The 15,797-nt window shown below is 59.5% G+C and overlaps 1 protein-coding gene across 1 annotated transcript in view; it reads left to right on the forward strand.

Moving 5' to 3' along the window:
* Positions 1 to 698: 698 nt before the first annotated feature.
* LOC144505329 (SWI/SNF-related matrix-associated actin-dependent regulator of chromatin subfamily B member 1-like) overlaps positions 699 to 15,797 on the forward strand; it is a 95,555-nt gene continuing 80,456 nt past the window's right edge. Inside the window, exon 1 of the mRNA XM_078231450.1 lies at positions 699 to 1,567. The gene's annotated coding sequence lies outside the window, so the exon portion shown is untranslated. The remainder of the gene's footprint in view (positions 1,568 to 15,797) is intronic.

Genomic DNA, 15,797 nt, shown 5'->3' on the forward strand with positions numbered 1-15,797 from the left:
TCTTTGCATACTCCACATTTGCTTCTCTGATGTGCTTTTCCACCTCTCTTCTGGAATTCTCACTCTGTCCCCATGGAGCTTTGAGTCCCGAGTCTCCCCAGAACTCTGGTTCAGTCCTCAGACCACTTTCAACTTTGAGTCTCAGCATGTTTTCAAGAATAGAGGGTGACACAGTGGTTAGCACTCTGCCCTCTTTTTAGGTCAAACCAAAACAAGTAAACAAACTCAGATTAAATCAGGACAAAGTAAAAGGGGCAGCTCCCCAAAAAGGAGGGGGAACAGCCCGAACAGAAATCAAAGTACAAAGGAAACTTAAAAACATCAAATTAAAATGTGATTATGGGGTCAATAATGCACCCCAACCCCTGCGGTGCCCAGCGGGCGCGGAAAGCGTCAATTTTTCTTTCACAGCGCCAGGGACCCAGGTACAAATCTGACCTCGGGAGACTGTCTAAGCAGAGTTTGCACATTCTCCCCATGTCTGTGTGGGATTTTCTTCAGGTGCTCCGGTTTCCTCCCACAGTCCAAAGATGTGCAGGTTAGATGGATTGGCCATGCTAAATTGTCCCTTAGTGTCCAAAGATGTGCAGGTTAGGTGGATTGGCCATGCTAAATTGTCCCTTAGTGTCCAAAGATGTGCAGGTTAGGTGGATTGGCCATGTTAAATTGTCCCTTAGTGTCCAAAGATGTGCAGGTTAGGTGGATTGGCCATGTTAAATTGCCCCTTAGTGTCCAAAGATGTGTAGGGGAGATGGATTCACTATGAACGTCCCCAGCATTTGTTTAACACAGGCCTCTCATTGCTCACCCTGAATTGGCCAAACTGCCCTTTGACCCCTGAATCTTCTCCCGAGGAAACGTTTAGTCACACTACGCATGCGCAACTGCCACCTGCCCTTCCACTGGTCTCACATCCGGTTACAGCCCGATGCCCTCTGGGAATTGCAGTTCTCTTGCGCCGATTACCCCGGCAACCGGGCCGACGGAGGAGGCTTCAGCGACAGTGCAGGGAAAATGTTCAGGAAGACCTCGGCAGCGTCTGCGGGAGGGGGGGACAGGGAAAATCAACCCCAAACCGGGATGTTTCCGGGAGATTGAAGACTAATCTCCGCGAATGCAACTCCCGCCCTCAACAAGCGGCAAATTTCCCAACAGCGGCCATCGGGAGTGAATCACAAACTCGGGTAATTATTTTCCATCGAGCCCGCGGGAGGGGGCGGGGTTACGATGCTGGCTCTTTGCCGGACAGGACTCCCTCAGCCAATGGGCTAACAGAGTGCAGACTATGCTCCAATCGTCGTCGTGCTGGAGATGATGGACGGGTGAGGGAGCCAGTCACAGCCCGGGCTGAATAGGCGGGGAATCCGATGTCCAAACAGGTAGGAGATTGGACTGACTGACAGCCGCGGGCACCAATGGGCGTGGAGATAGCCTTGTCCAAACAGTATGCGGGGTCGGCATGATTGACGGGCAGACGGGCCAATGGACGTTGCGTGCCGAAGGAGGCGGACGCACCGACGAATCAGTATCCGGCAGGGAGGTGATTGACACCGCGACTGACCAATAGGTAAGGGGCATTCACAGGGCGGCACAAAGGAACGGGCATGATGGACAGGTTGCTGGCCAATAGAAATGCAGCACTCAGGGGCGTATTGGCCAATCGGTGTGGGAACTAGCGCTGATGGACATGTGCATCGTCCAATGGGAAAGGGTGGTTTCCAATCGGGGAATCCGCCCTATTCACATTTGGTCCAATCGCTCGAGGAATGTTACTGATGGACAGGCGTCTCAGCCAATAGAAAGGGAGGGTGATGGTGGTTCCAGCTCCCCTCTGGCCAACGAAGCACCTGCCCAGCAACAGGGAGCTTCATCCTGGTAAATGCCTTTTGGCGAAGATCAAGGGTAGTATCGGATCTGCACTTGGTTGAGGTCATTAGGTTACGCTGAGGCTTCATATGTTTCATAGGAAGCAATTTTTAAAAGCAGCATCTCGGCCTTTTGGCTACGATGCAAATGAGCTCAAGTCTTGGAGGAAGATCCTCCCCCTTTCTCCAATCAGCTTGGCTCATGTAGATCAGGCCCAGGACAGGGTGGTTTGGTCGCTCGCCCTGTCTTGTCAGCCTGGATCTGAAATGTCTCAACTTGTTGAGACTCTGAATTGGATTTGATTTGATTGAATTGGAAAAGTATATTAAAAATATATTAACCAGCACTGACCCTCTGACAGTGCGGCACTCCCTCAGCACTGACCCTCTGACAGTGCGGCATTCCCTCAGCACTGACCCTCTGACAGTGCGGCACTCCCTCAGCACTGACCCTCTGACAGTGCGGCGCTCCCTCAGCACTGACCCTCTGACAGTGCGGCACTCCCTCAGCACTGACCCTCTGACAGTGCGGCACTCCCTCAGCACTGACCCTCTGACAGTGCGGCACTCCCTCAGCACTGACCCTCTGACAGTGCGGCGCTCCCTCAGCATTGACCCTCTGACAGTGCGGCGCTCCCTCAGCACTGACCCTCTGACAGTGCGGCACTCCCTCAGCACTGACCCTCTGACAGTGCGGCGCTCCCTCAGCATTGACCCTCTGACAGTGCGGCACTCCCTCAGCACTGACCCTCTGACAGTGCGGCACTCCCTCAGCACTGACCCTCTGACAGTGCGGCACTGACATTCTGACAGTGCGGCACTGCCTCAATACTGACCCTCTGACAGTGCGGCGCTCTCTGAGCACTGACCCTCTGACAGTGCGGCACTCCCTCAGCACTGACCCTCTGACAGTGCGGCACTCCCTCAGCACTGACCCTCTGACAGTGCGGCACTGCCTCAATACTGACCCTCTGACAGTGCGGCGCTCTCTGAGCACTGATCCTCTGACAGTGCGACACACCCTCAGTACTGACCCTCTGACAGTGCGGCACTCCCTCAGTACTGACCCTCTGACAGTGCGGCACTCCCTCACCACTGACCCTCTAACAGTGCTGCACTCCCCCAGCACTGACCCTCTGACAGTGCGGCACTCCCTCAGTCCTGGCCATCAGACAATGCGGCACTCCCTCAGCACTGACCCTCTGACAGTGCGGCACTCCCTCAGCACTGACCCTCTGACAGGGCGGCACTCCCTCAGCACTGACCCTCTGACAGTGCGGCGCTCCCTCAGTACTGACCCTCTGACAGTGCGGCACTCCCTCAGCACTGACCCTCTGACAGTGCGGCACTCCCTCAGCACTGACCCTCTAACAGTGCTGCACTCCCTCAGCACTGACCCTCTGACAGTGCGGCACTCCCTCAGTACTGGCCATCTGACAATGCGGCACTCCCTCAGCACTGACCCTCTGACAGTGCGGCACTCCCTCAGCACTGACCCTCTGACAGGGCGGCACTCCCTCAGCACTGACCCTCTGACAGTGCGGCACTCCCTCAGCACTGACCCTCTGACAGTGCGGCACTCCCTCAGCACTGACCCTCTGACAGTGCGGCACTCCCTCAGTCCTGACCCTCTGACAGTGCAGCACTCCCCCAGTACTGACCCTCTGACAGTGTGGCACTCCATCAGCACTGACCCTCTGACAGTGCAGCATTCCCTCAGTCCTGACCCTCTGACAGTGCGGCACTCCCTCAGTACTGACCCTCTGACAGTGCGACACTCCCTCAGTCCTGACCCTCTGACAGTGCAGCACTCCCTCAGTACTGACACTCTGACAGTGCAGCACTCCCTGAGCACTGACCCTCTGACAGTGCAGCACTCCCTCAGCACTGACCCTCTGACAGTGCAGCACTCCCTCAGCACTGACCCTCTGACAGTGCGGCACTCCCTCAGTACTGACCCTCTGACAGTGCGACACTCCCTCAGCACTGACCCTCTGACAGTGCGACACTCCCTCAGCACTGACCCTCTGACAGTGCGGCACTCCCTCAGCACTGACCCTCTGACAGGGCGGCACTCCCTCAGCACTGACCCTCTGACAGTGCGGCACTCCCTCAGCACTGACCCTCTGACAGTGCGGCACTGCCTCAATACTGACCCTCTGACAGTGCGGCGCTCTCTGAGCACTGATCCTCTGACAGTGCGACACACCCTCAGTACTGACCCTCTGACAGTGCGGCACTCCCTCAGTACTGACCCTCTGACAGTGCGGCACTCCCTCACCACTGACCCTCTAACAGTGCTGCACTCCCCCAGCACTGACCCTCTGACAGTGCGGCACTCCCTCAGTCCTGGCCATCAGACAATGCGGCACTCCCTCAGCACTGACCCTCTGACAGTGCGGCACTCCCTCAGCACTGACCCTCTGACAGGGCGGCACTCCCTCAGCACTGACCCTCTGACAGTGCGGCGCTCCCTCAGTACTGACCCTCTGACAGTGCGGCACTCCCTCAGCACTGACCCTCTGACAGTGCGGCACTCCCTCAGCACTGACCCTCTAACAGTGCTGCACTCCCTCAGCACTGACCCTCTGACAGTGCGGCACTCCCTCAGTACTGGCCATCTGACAATGCGGCACTCCCTCAGCACTGACCCTCTGACAGTGCGGCACTCCCTCAGCACTGACCCTCTGACAGGGCGGCACTCCCTCAGCACTGACCCTCTGACAGTGCGGCACTCCCTCAGCACTGACCCTCTGACAGTGCGGCACTCCCTCAGCACTGACCCTCTGACAGTGCGGCACTCCCTCAGTCCTGACCCTCTGACAGTGCAGCACTCCCCCAGTACTGACCCTCTGACAGTGTGGCACTCCATCAGCACTGACCCTCTGACAGTGCAGCATTCCCTCAGTCCTGACCCTCTGACAGTGCGGCACTCCCTCAGTACTGACCCTCTGACAGTGCGACACTCCCTCAGTCCTGACCCTCTGACAGTGCAGCACTCCCTCAGTACTGACACTCTGACAGTGCAGCACTCCCTGAGCACTGACCCTCTGACAGTGCAGCACTCCCTCAGCACTGACCCTCTGACAGTGCAGCACTCCCTCAGCACTGACCCTCTGACAGTGCGGCACTCCCTCAGTACTGACCCTCTGACAGTGCGACACTCCCTCAGCACTGACCCTCTGACAGTGCGACACTCCCTCAGCACTGACCCTCTGACAGTGCGGCACTCCCTCAGCACTGACCCTCTGACAGGGCGGCACTCCCTCAGCACTGACCCTCTGACAGGGCGGCGCTCCCTCAGCACTGACCCTCTGACAGTGCGGCGCTCCCTCAGCACTGACCCTCTGACAGTTCGTCGCTCCCTCAGCACTGATCCGCTGACAGAGCAGCGCCCCCTCAGCACTGACCCTCTGACAGTGCAGCGCTCCCTCAGCACTGACCCTCTGACAGTGCGGCACTCCCTCAGTGCTGAGCATCTGACAGTGAGGCACTCCCTCAGCACTGACCCTCTGACAGCGCGGCACTCCCTCAGTGCTGAGCATCTGACAGTGCGGCACTCCCTCAGCACTGACCCTCTGACAGTGCGGCACTCCCTCAGTACTGGCCATCTGACAATGCGGCACTCCCTCAGCACTGACCATCTGACAGTGCGGCACACCCTCAGTACTGACGCTCTGACAGTTCGCCACTCCCTCAGTGCTGAGCATCCGACAGTGCGGCACTGACACTCTGACAGTGCGGCACTGCCTCAATACTGACCCGCTGACAGTGCGGCACTCCCCCAGCACTGAACCTCTGACAGTGCGGCACTCCCTCAGCACTGACCATCTGACAGTGCAGCACTCCCTCAGTACTGGCGATCTGACAATGCGGCACTCACTCAGCACTGACCCTCTGACAGTGCGGCACTCCCTCAGCACTGACCCTCTGACAGTGCGGCACTCACTCAGCACTGACCCTCAGACAGTGTGGCACTCCCTCAGTACTGACCGTCTGACAGTGCGGCACTCCCTCAGCACTGACTCTCTGACAGTGCAGCACCCACTTAGCACTGACCCTCTGACAGTGCGGCACTCCCTCAGCACTGACCCTCTGACAGTTCGGCACTCCCTCAGTGCTGAGCATCTGACAGTGCGGCACTGCCTCAATACTGACCCTCTGACAGTGTGGCGCTCTCTGAGCACTGATCCACTGACATTGTGGCACTCCCTCAGTACTGGCCATCTGACAATGCGGCACTCCCTCAGCACTGACCCGCTGACAGTGCGGCACTCCCTCAGTACTGACCCTCTGACAGTTTGGCACTCCCTCAGTGCTGAGCATCTGACAGTGCGGCACTGACACTCCGACAGTGCGGCACTGCCTCAATACTGACCCTCTGACAGTGCGGCACTCCTTCAGTCCTGACCCTCTGACCCTGCAGCACTAGCTCAGTACTGACCCTCTGACAGTGCGGCACTCCCTCAGTCCTGATCCTCTGACAGTGCGGCACTCCATCAGTACTGACCATCTGACAGTGCGGCACTCCCTCAGTACTGACCATCTGACAGTGCGGCACTCCCTCAGCACTGACCATCTGACAGTGCGGCTCTCCCTCAGCATTGACCCTCTGACAGTGTGGCACTCCCTCAGTACTGACCCTCTGACAGTGCGGCACTCCCTCAGCACTGACCCTCTGACAGTGCGGCACTCACTCAGCACTGACCCTCTGACAGTGTGGCACTCCCTCAGTACTGACCCTCTGACAGTGCGGCACTCCTTCAGCACTGACCCTCTGACAGTTCGGCACTCCCTCAGTGCTGAGCATCTGACAGCGCAGCACTGCCTCAATACTGACCCTCTGACAGTGCAGCACTCCCTCAGCACTGACCCTCTGACAGTTCGGCACTCCCTCAGTACTGACCCTCTGACAGTGCGGCACTCCCTCAGCACTGACCCTCTGACAGTTCGGCACTCCCTCAGTGCTGAGCATCTGACAGTGCGGCACTGCCTCAATACTGACCCTCTGACAGTGTGGCGCTCTCTGAGCACTGATCCTCTGACATTGTGGCACTCCCTCAGTACTGGCCATCTGACAATGCGGCACTCCCTCAGCACTGACCCTCTGACAGTGCGGCACTCCCTCAGTACTGACCCTCTGACAGTTCGGCACTCCCTCAGTGCTGAGCATCTGACAGTGCGGCACTGACACTCTGACAGTGCGGCACTGCCTCAATACTGATCCTCTGACAGTGCGGCACTCCCCCAGCACTGACCCTCTGACAGTGCGGCACTCCCTCAGCACTGACCATCTGACAGTGCGGCACTCCCTCTACTGACCCTTTGACAGTGTGGCACTCCCTCAGTACTGACCCTCTGACAGTGCGGCACTCCCTCAGCACTGACCCTCTGACAATGCGGCACTCCCTCAGCACTGACCCTCTGACAGTGTGGCACTCCCTCAGTACAGACCCTCTGACAGTGCGGCACTGCCTCAATACTGATCCTCTGACAGTGCGGCACTCCCCCAGCACTGACCCTCTGACAGTGCGGCACTCCCTCAGCACTGACCATCTGACAGTGCGGCACTCCCTCTACTGACCCTTTGACAGTGTGGCACTCCCTCAGTACTGACCCTCTGACAGTGCGGCACTCCCTCAGCACTGACCCTCTGACAATGCGGCACTCCCTCAGCACTGACCCTCTGACAGTGTGGCACTCCCTCAGTACAGACCCTCTGACAGTGCGGCACTCCCTCAGCACTGACCCTCTGACAGTGCGGCACTCCCTCAGCAGTGACCCTCTGACAGTTCGGCACTCCCTCAGTGCTGAGCATCTGACAGTGCGGCACTGCCTCAATACTGACCCTCTGACAGTGCAGCACTCCCTCAGCACTGACCCTCTGACAGTTCGGCACTCCCTCAGTGCTGAGCATCTGACAGTGCGGCACTGCCTCAATACTGACCCTCTGACAGTGCGGCACTCCCTCAGTCCTGACCCTCTGACAGTGCAGCACTCCCTCAGGACTGACCCTCTGACAGTGCGGCACTCCCTCAGTCCTGACCCTCTGACAGTGCGGGACTCCCTCAGTACTGACCCTCTGACAGTGCGGCACTCCTTCAGTACTGACCCTCTGACAGTGCGGCACTCCCTCAGCACTGACCCTCTGACAGTGCGTCGCTCCCTCAGTCCTGACCCTCTGACAGTGCGGCACAGCCTCAATACTGACCCTCTGACAGTGCAGCACTCCCTCAGCACTGACCCTCTGACTGTTCGGCACTCCCTCAGTCCTGACCCTCTGACAGTGCGGCACTGCCTCAATACTGACCCTCTGACAGTGCAGCACTCCCTCAGCACTGACCCTCTGACAGTTCGGCACTCCCTCAGTGCTGAGCATCTGACAGTGCGGCACTCCCTCAGCACTGACCCTCTGACAGTGCGGCACTCCTTCAGTACTGACCCTCTGACAGTGCGGCACTCCCTCAGCACTGACCCTCTGACAGTGCGTCGCTCACTCAGTCCTGACTCTCTGACAGTGCAGCACTCCCTCAGTACTGACCCTCTGACAGTGTGGCACTCCCTCAGCCTGACCCTCTGACAGTGCAGGACTCCCTCAGTACTGACCCTCTGACAGTGCGGCACTCACTCAGCACTGACCCTCTGACAGTGCGGCACTCCATCAGCACTGACCCCCTGACAGTGCGGCACTCCATCAGCACTGACCATCTGACAGTGCGGCGCTCCCTCAGCACTGACCCCCTGACAATGCGGCACCCCCTCAGCACTGACCCTCTGACAGTGCGGCACTCCCTCAGTACTGACCCTCTGACAGTGCGGCACTCCCTCAGTACTGACCCTCTGACAGTGCGGCACTCCCTCAGCACTGACCATCTGACAGAGCGGCACTCCCTCAGTCCGGACCCTTTTATGGTGCGGCACTCCCTCAGTCCTGACCCTCTAACAGTGCAGGACTCCCTCAGTACTGACCCTCTGACAGTGCGGCACTCCCTCAGCACTGACCCTCTGACAGTGCGGCACTCCCTCAGTACTGACCCTCTGACAGTTCGGCACTCCCTCAGTGCTGAGCATCTGACAGTGCGGCACTGACACTCTGACAGTGCAGCAGTGCCTCAATACTGACCCTCTGACAGTGCGGCACTCCCCCAGCACTGCCCCTCTGACAGTACGGCACTCCCTCAGCACTGACCATCTGACAGTGCGGCACTCCCTCAGTACTGGCGATCTGACAATGCGGCACTCCCTCAGCACTGACCCTCTGACAGTGTGGCACTCCCTCAGTACTGGCGCTCTGACAGTGCGGCACTCCCTCAGCACTGACCCTCTGACAGTGCGGCACTCACTCAGCGATGACCATCTGACAGTGTGGCACTCCCTCAATACTGACCCTCTGACAGTGCGTCACTCCCTCAGCACTGACTCTCTGACAGTGCAGCACTCCCTCAGCACTGATCCTTTGACAGTGCGGCACTCCCTCAGCACTGACCCTCTGACAGTGCGGCACTCCCTCAGCAGTGACCCTCTGACAGTTCGGCACTCCCTCAGTGCTGAGCATCTGACAGTGCGGCACTGCCTCAATACTGACCCTCTGACAGTGCAGCACTCCCTCAGCACTGACCCTCTGACAGTTCGGCACTCCCTCAGTGCTGAGCATCTGACAGTGCGGCACTGCCTCAATACTGACCCTCTGACAGTGCGGCACTCCCTCAGTCCTGACCCTCTGACAGTGCAGCACTCCCTCAGTACTGACCCTCTGACAGTGCGGCACTCCCTCAGTACTGACCCTCTGACAGTGCGGGACTCCCTCATTACTGACCCTCTGACAGTGCGGCACTCCTTCAGTCCTGACCCTCTGACAGTGCGGCACTCCCTCAGCACTGACCCTCTGACAGTGAGGCACTCCATCAGCACTGACCCCCTGACAGTGCGGCACTCCCTCAGTACTGACCTTCTGACAGTGCGGCACTCCATCAGCACTGACCCCCTGACAGTGCGGCACTCCATCAGCACTGACCATCTGACAGTGCGGCACTCCCTCAGCACTGACCCCCTGACAATGCGTCACCCCCACAGCACTGACCCTCTGACAGTGCGGCACTCCCTCAGTACTGACCCTCTGACAGTGCGGCACTCCCTCAGTACTGACCCTCTGACAGTGCGGCACTCCCTCAGCACTGACCATCTGACAGAGCGGCACTCCCTCAGTACAGACCCTTTTATGGTGCGGCACTCCCTCAGTCCTGACCCTCTGACAGGGCAGGACTCCCTCAGTACTGACCCTCTGACAGTGCGGCACTCCCTCAGCACTGACCCTCTGACAGTGCGGCACTCCATCAGCACTGACCCCCCACAGTGCGGCACTCCATCAGCACTGACCATCTGACAGTGCGGCACTCCCTCAGCACTGAACCCCTGACAATGCGGCACTCCCTCAGCACTGACCCTCTGACAGTGCGGCACTCCCTCAGCACTGACCCTCTGACAGTGCGACACTCCCTCAGTACTGACCCTCTGACAGTGCGGCACAGCCTCAGTACTGACCCTCTGACAGTGCGGCACTCCCTCAGCACTGACCATCTGACAGAGCGGCACTCCCTCAGTACGGACCCTTTCATGGTGCGGCACTCCCTCAGCACTGACCCTCTGACAGTGCAGCACTCGCTCACCACTGACCATCTGACAGAGCGGCACTCCCTCAGTACGGACCCCTTCATGGTGCGGCACTCCCTCAGCACTGACCCTCTGACAGTGCGGCACTCCCTCAGTTCTGACCCTCTGACAATGCGGCACTCCCTCAGCACTGACCCTCTGACAGTGCGGCACTCCCTCAGTACTGACCCTCTGACAGTTCGGCACTCCCTCAGTGCTGAGCATCTGACAGTGCGGCACTGACACTCTGACAGTGCAGCACTGCCTCAATACTGACCCTCTGACAGTGCGGCTCTCCCCCAGCACTGACCCTCTGACAGTGCGGCACTCCCTCAGCACTGACCCTCTGACAGTGCGGCACTCCCTCAGCACTGACCATCTGACAGTGCGGCACTCCCTCAGTACTGGCGATCTGACAATGCGGCACTCCCTCAGCACTGACCCTCTGACAGTGTGGCACTCCCTCAGTACTGGCGCTCTGACAGTGCGGCGCTCCCTCAGCACTGACCCTCTGACAGTGCGGCACTCACTCAACGATGACCATCTGACAGTGTGGCCCTCCCTCAGTACTGACCCTCTGACAGTGCGGCACTCCCTCAGCACTGACCCTCTGACAGTGCGGCACTCCCTCAGCACTGACCCTCTGACAGTGCGGCACTCCCTCAGTCCTGACCCTCTGACAGTGCAGCACTCCCTCAGTACTGACCCTCTGACAGTGCGGCACTCCCTCAGCACTGACCCTCTGACAGTGCGGCACTCCATCACCACTGACCCTCTGACAGTTCGGCACTCCCTCAGTGCTGAGCATCTGACAGTGCGGCACTCCCTCAGTCCTGACCCTCTGACAGTGCAGCACTCCCTCAGTACTGACCCTCTGACAGTGCGGCACTCCCTCAGTCCTGACCCTCTGACAGTGCGGGACTCCCTCATTACTGACCCTCTGACAGTGCGGCACTCCTTCAGTACTGACCCTCTGACAGTGCGGCACTCCCTCAGCACTGACCCTCTGACAGTGCGGCACTCCCTCAGTCCTGACCCTCTGACAGTGCTGGACTCCTTCAGTACTGACCCTCTGACAGTGCGGCACTCCCTCAGCACTGACCCTCTGACAGTGAGGCACTCCATCAGCACTGACCCCCTGACAGTGCGGCACTCCCTCAGTACTGACCATCTGACAGTGCGGCACTCCCTCAGTACTGACCCTCTGACAGTGCGGCACTCCCTCAGTACTGACCCTCTGACAGTGCGGCACTCCCTCAGCACTGACCATCTAACATGTCGGCACTCCCTCAGTATGGACCCTTTTATGGTGCGGCACTCCCTCAGCACTGACCCTCTGACAGTGCAGCACTCGCTCAGCACTGACCATCTGACAGAGCGGCACTCCCTCAGTACGGACCCTTTTATGGTGCGGCACTCCCTCAGTCCTGACCCTCTGACAGTGCAGGACTCCCTCAGTACTGACCCTCTGACAGTGCGGCACTCCCTCAGCACTGACCCTCTGACAGTGCGGCACTCCATCAGCACTGACCCCCTGACAGTGCGGCACTCCATCAGCACTGACCATCTGACAGTGCGGCACTCCCTCAGTCCTGACCCTCTGACAGTGCTGGACTCCCTCAGTACTGACCATCTGACAGTGCGGCGCTCCCTCAGTACTGACCCTCTGACAGTGCGGCACTCCCTCAGCACTGACCATCTGACAGAGCGGCACTCCCTCAGTACGGACCCTTTTATGGTGCGGCACTCCCTCAGTCCTGACCCTCTAACAGTGCAGGACTCCCTCAGGACTGACCCTCTGACAGTGCGGCACTCCCTCAGCACTGACCCTCTGACAGTGCGGCACTCCCTCAGCACTGACCCCCTGACAGTGCGGCACTCCATCAGCACTGACCATCTGACAGTGCGGCGCTCCCTCAGCACTGACCCCCTGACAATGCGGCACCCCCTCAGCACTGACCCTCTGACAGTGCAGCCCTCGCTCACCACTGACCATCTGACAGAGCGGCACTCCCTCAGTACGGACCCTTTCATGGTGCGGCACTCCCTCAGCTAGACCCTCTGACAGTGCGGCACTCCCTCAGTTCTGACCCTCTGACAATGCGGCACACCCTCAGCACTGACCCTCTGACAGTGCGGCACTCCCTCAGTACTGACCCTCTGACAGTTCGGCACTCCCTCAGTGCTGAGCATCTGACAGTGCGGCACTGACACTCTGACAGTGCAGCACTGCCTCAATACTGACCCTCTGACAGTGCGGCACTCCCCCAGCACTGCCCCTCTGACAGTACGGCACTCCCTCAGCACTGACCATCTGACAGTGCGGCACTCCCTCAGTACTGGCGATCTGACAATGCGGCACTCCCTCAGCACTGACCCTCTGACAGTGTGGCACTCCCTCAGTACTGGCGCTCTGACAGTGCGGCACTCCCCCAGCACTGCCCCTCTGACAGTACGGCACTCCCTCAGCACTGACCATCTGACAGTGCGGCACTCCCTCAGTACTGGCGATCTGACAATGCGGCACTCCCCCAGCACTGCCCCTCTGACAGTGCGGCACTCCCCCAGCACTGCCCCTCTGACAGTACGGCACTCCCTCAGCACTGACCATCTGACAGTGCGGCACTCCCTCAGTACTGGCGATCTGACAATGCGGCACTCCCTCAGCACTGACCCTCTGACAGTGTGGCACTCCCTCAGTACTGGCGCTCTGACAGTGCGGCACTCCCCCAGCACTGCCCCTCTGACAGTACGGCACTCCCTCAGCACTGACCATCTGACAGTGCGGCACTCCCTCAGTACTGGCGATCTGACAATGCGGCACTCCCTCAGCACTGACCCTCTGACAGTGTGGCACTCCCTCAGTACAGGCGCTCTGACAGTGCGGCACTCCCTCAGCACTGACCCTCTGACAGTGCGGCACTCACTCAGCGATGACCATCTGACAGTGTGGCACTCCCTCAATACTGACCCTCTGACCGTGCGTTACTCCCTCAGCACTGACTCTCTGACAGTGCAGCACTCCCTCAGCACTGACCCTCTGACAGTGCGGCACTCCCTCAGCACTGACCCTCTGACAGTGCGGCACTCCCTCAGCAGTGACCCTCTGACAGTTCGGCACTCCCTCAGTGCTGAGCATCTGACAGTGCGGCACTGCCTCAATACTGACCCTCTGACAGTGCAGCACTCCCTCAGCACTGACCCTCTGACAGTTCGGCACTCCCTCAGTGCTGAGCATCTGACAGTGCGGCACTGCCTCAATACTGACCCTCTGACTGTGCGGCACTCCCTCAGTCCTGACCCTCTGACAGTGCAGCACTCCCTCAGTACTGACCCTCTGACAGTGCGGCACTCCCTCAGTCCTGACCCTCTGACAGTGCGGGACTCCCTCATTACTGACCCTCTGACAGTGCGGCACTCCTTCAGTACTGACCCTCTGACAGTGCGGCACTCCCTCAGCATTGACCCTCTGACAGTGCGGCACTCCCTCAGTCCTGACCCTCTGACAGTGCAGGACTCCCTCAGTACTGACCATCTGACAGAGCGGCACTCCCTCAGTACGGACCCTTTTATGGTGCGGCACTCCCTCAGTCCTGACCCTCTGACAGTGCAGGACTCCCTCAGTACTGACCCTCTGACAGTGCGGCACTCCCTCAGCACTGACCCTCTGACAGTGCGGCACTCCATCAGCACTGACCCCCTGACAGTGCGGCACTCCATCAGCACTGACCATCTGACAGTGCGGCACTCCCTCAGTCCTGACCCTCTGACAGTGCTGGACTCCCTCAGTACTGACCCTCTGACAGTGCGGCACTCCCTCAACACTGACCCTCTGACAGTGAGGCACTCCATCAGCACTGACCCCCTGACAGTGCGGCACTCCCTCAGTACTGACCATCTGACAGTGCGGCGCTCCCTCAGTACTGACCCTCTGACAGTGCGGCACTCCCTCAGCACTGACCATCTGACAGAGCGGCACTCCCTCAGTACGGACCCTTTTATGGTGCGGCACTCCCTCAGTCCTGACCCTCTAACAGTGCAGGACTCCCTCAGGACTGACCCTCTGACAGTGCGGCACTCCCTCAGCACTGACCCTCTGACAGTGCGGCACTCCCTCAGCACTGACCCCCTGACAGTGCGGCACTCCATCAGCACTGACCATCTGACAGTGCGGCGCTCCCTCAGCACTGACCCCCTGACAATGCGGCACCCCCTCAGCACTGACCCTCTGACAGTGCAGCCCTCGCTCACCACTGACCATCTGACAGAGCGGCACTCCCTCAGTACGGACCCTTTCATGGTGCGGCACTCCCTCAGCTAGACCCTCTGACAGTGCGGCACTCCCTCAGTTCTGACCCTCTGACAATGCGGCACACCCTCAGCACTGACCCTCTGACAGTGCGGCACTCCCTCAGTACTGACCCTCTGACAGTTCGGCACTCCCTCAGTGCTGAGCATCTGACAGTGCGGCACTGACACTCTGACAGTGCAGCACTGCCTCAATACTGACCCTCTGACAGTGCGGCACTCCCCCAGCACTGCCCCTCTGACAGTACGGCACTCCCTCAGCACTGACCATCTGACAGTGCGGCACTCCCTCAGTACTGGCGATCTGACAATGCGGCACTCCCTCAGCACTGACCCTCTGACAGTGTGGCACTCCCTCAGTACTGGCGCTCTGACAGTGCGGCACTCCCCCAGCACTGCCCCTCTGACAGTACGGCACTCCCTCAGCACTGACCATCTGACAGTGCGGCACTCCCTCAGTACTGGCGATCTGACAATGCGGCACTCCCCCAGCACTGCCCCTCTGACAGTGCGGCACTCCCCCAGCACTGCCCCTCTGACAGTACGGCACTCCCTCAGCACTGACCATCTGACAGTGCGGCACTCCCTCAGTACTGGCGATCTGACAATGCGGCACTCCCTCAGCACTGACCCTCTGACAGTGTGGCACTCCCTCAGTACTGGCGCTCTGACAGTGCGGCACTCCCCCAGCACTGCCCCTCTGACAGTACGGCACTCCCTCAGCACTGACCATCTGACAGTGCGGCACTCCCTCAGTACTGGCGATCTGACAATGCGGCACTCCCTCAGCACTGACCCTCTGACAGTGTGGCACTCCCTCAGTACAGGCGCTCTGACAGTGCGGCACTCCCTCAGCACTGACCCTCTGACAGTGCGGCACTCACTCAGCGATGACCATCTGACAGTGTGGCACTCCCTCAATACTGACCCTCTGACCGTGCGTTACTCCCTCAGCACTGACTCTCTGACAGTGCA

The sequence above is a fragment of the Mustelus asterias genome, chromosome 16 (assembly GCF_964213995.1).
Source record: "Mustelus asterias chromosome 16, sMusAst1.hap1.1, whole genome shotgun sequence".
NCBI lineage: Eukaryota > Metazoa > Chordata > Chondrichthyes > Carcharhiniformes > Triakidae > Mustelus > Mustelus asterias.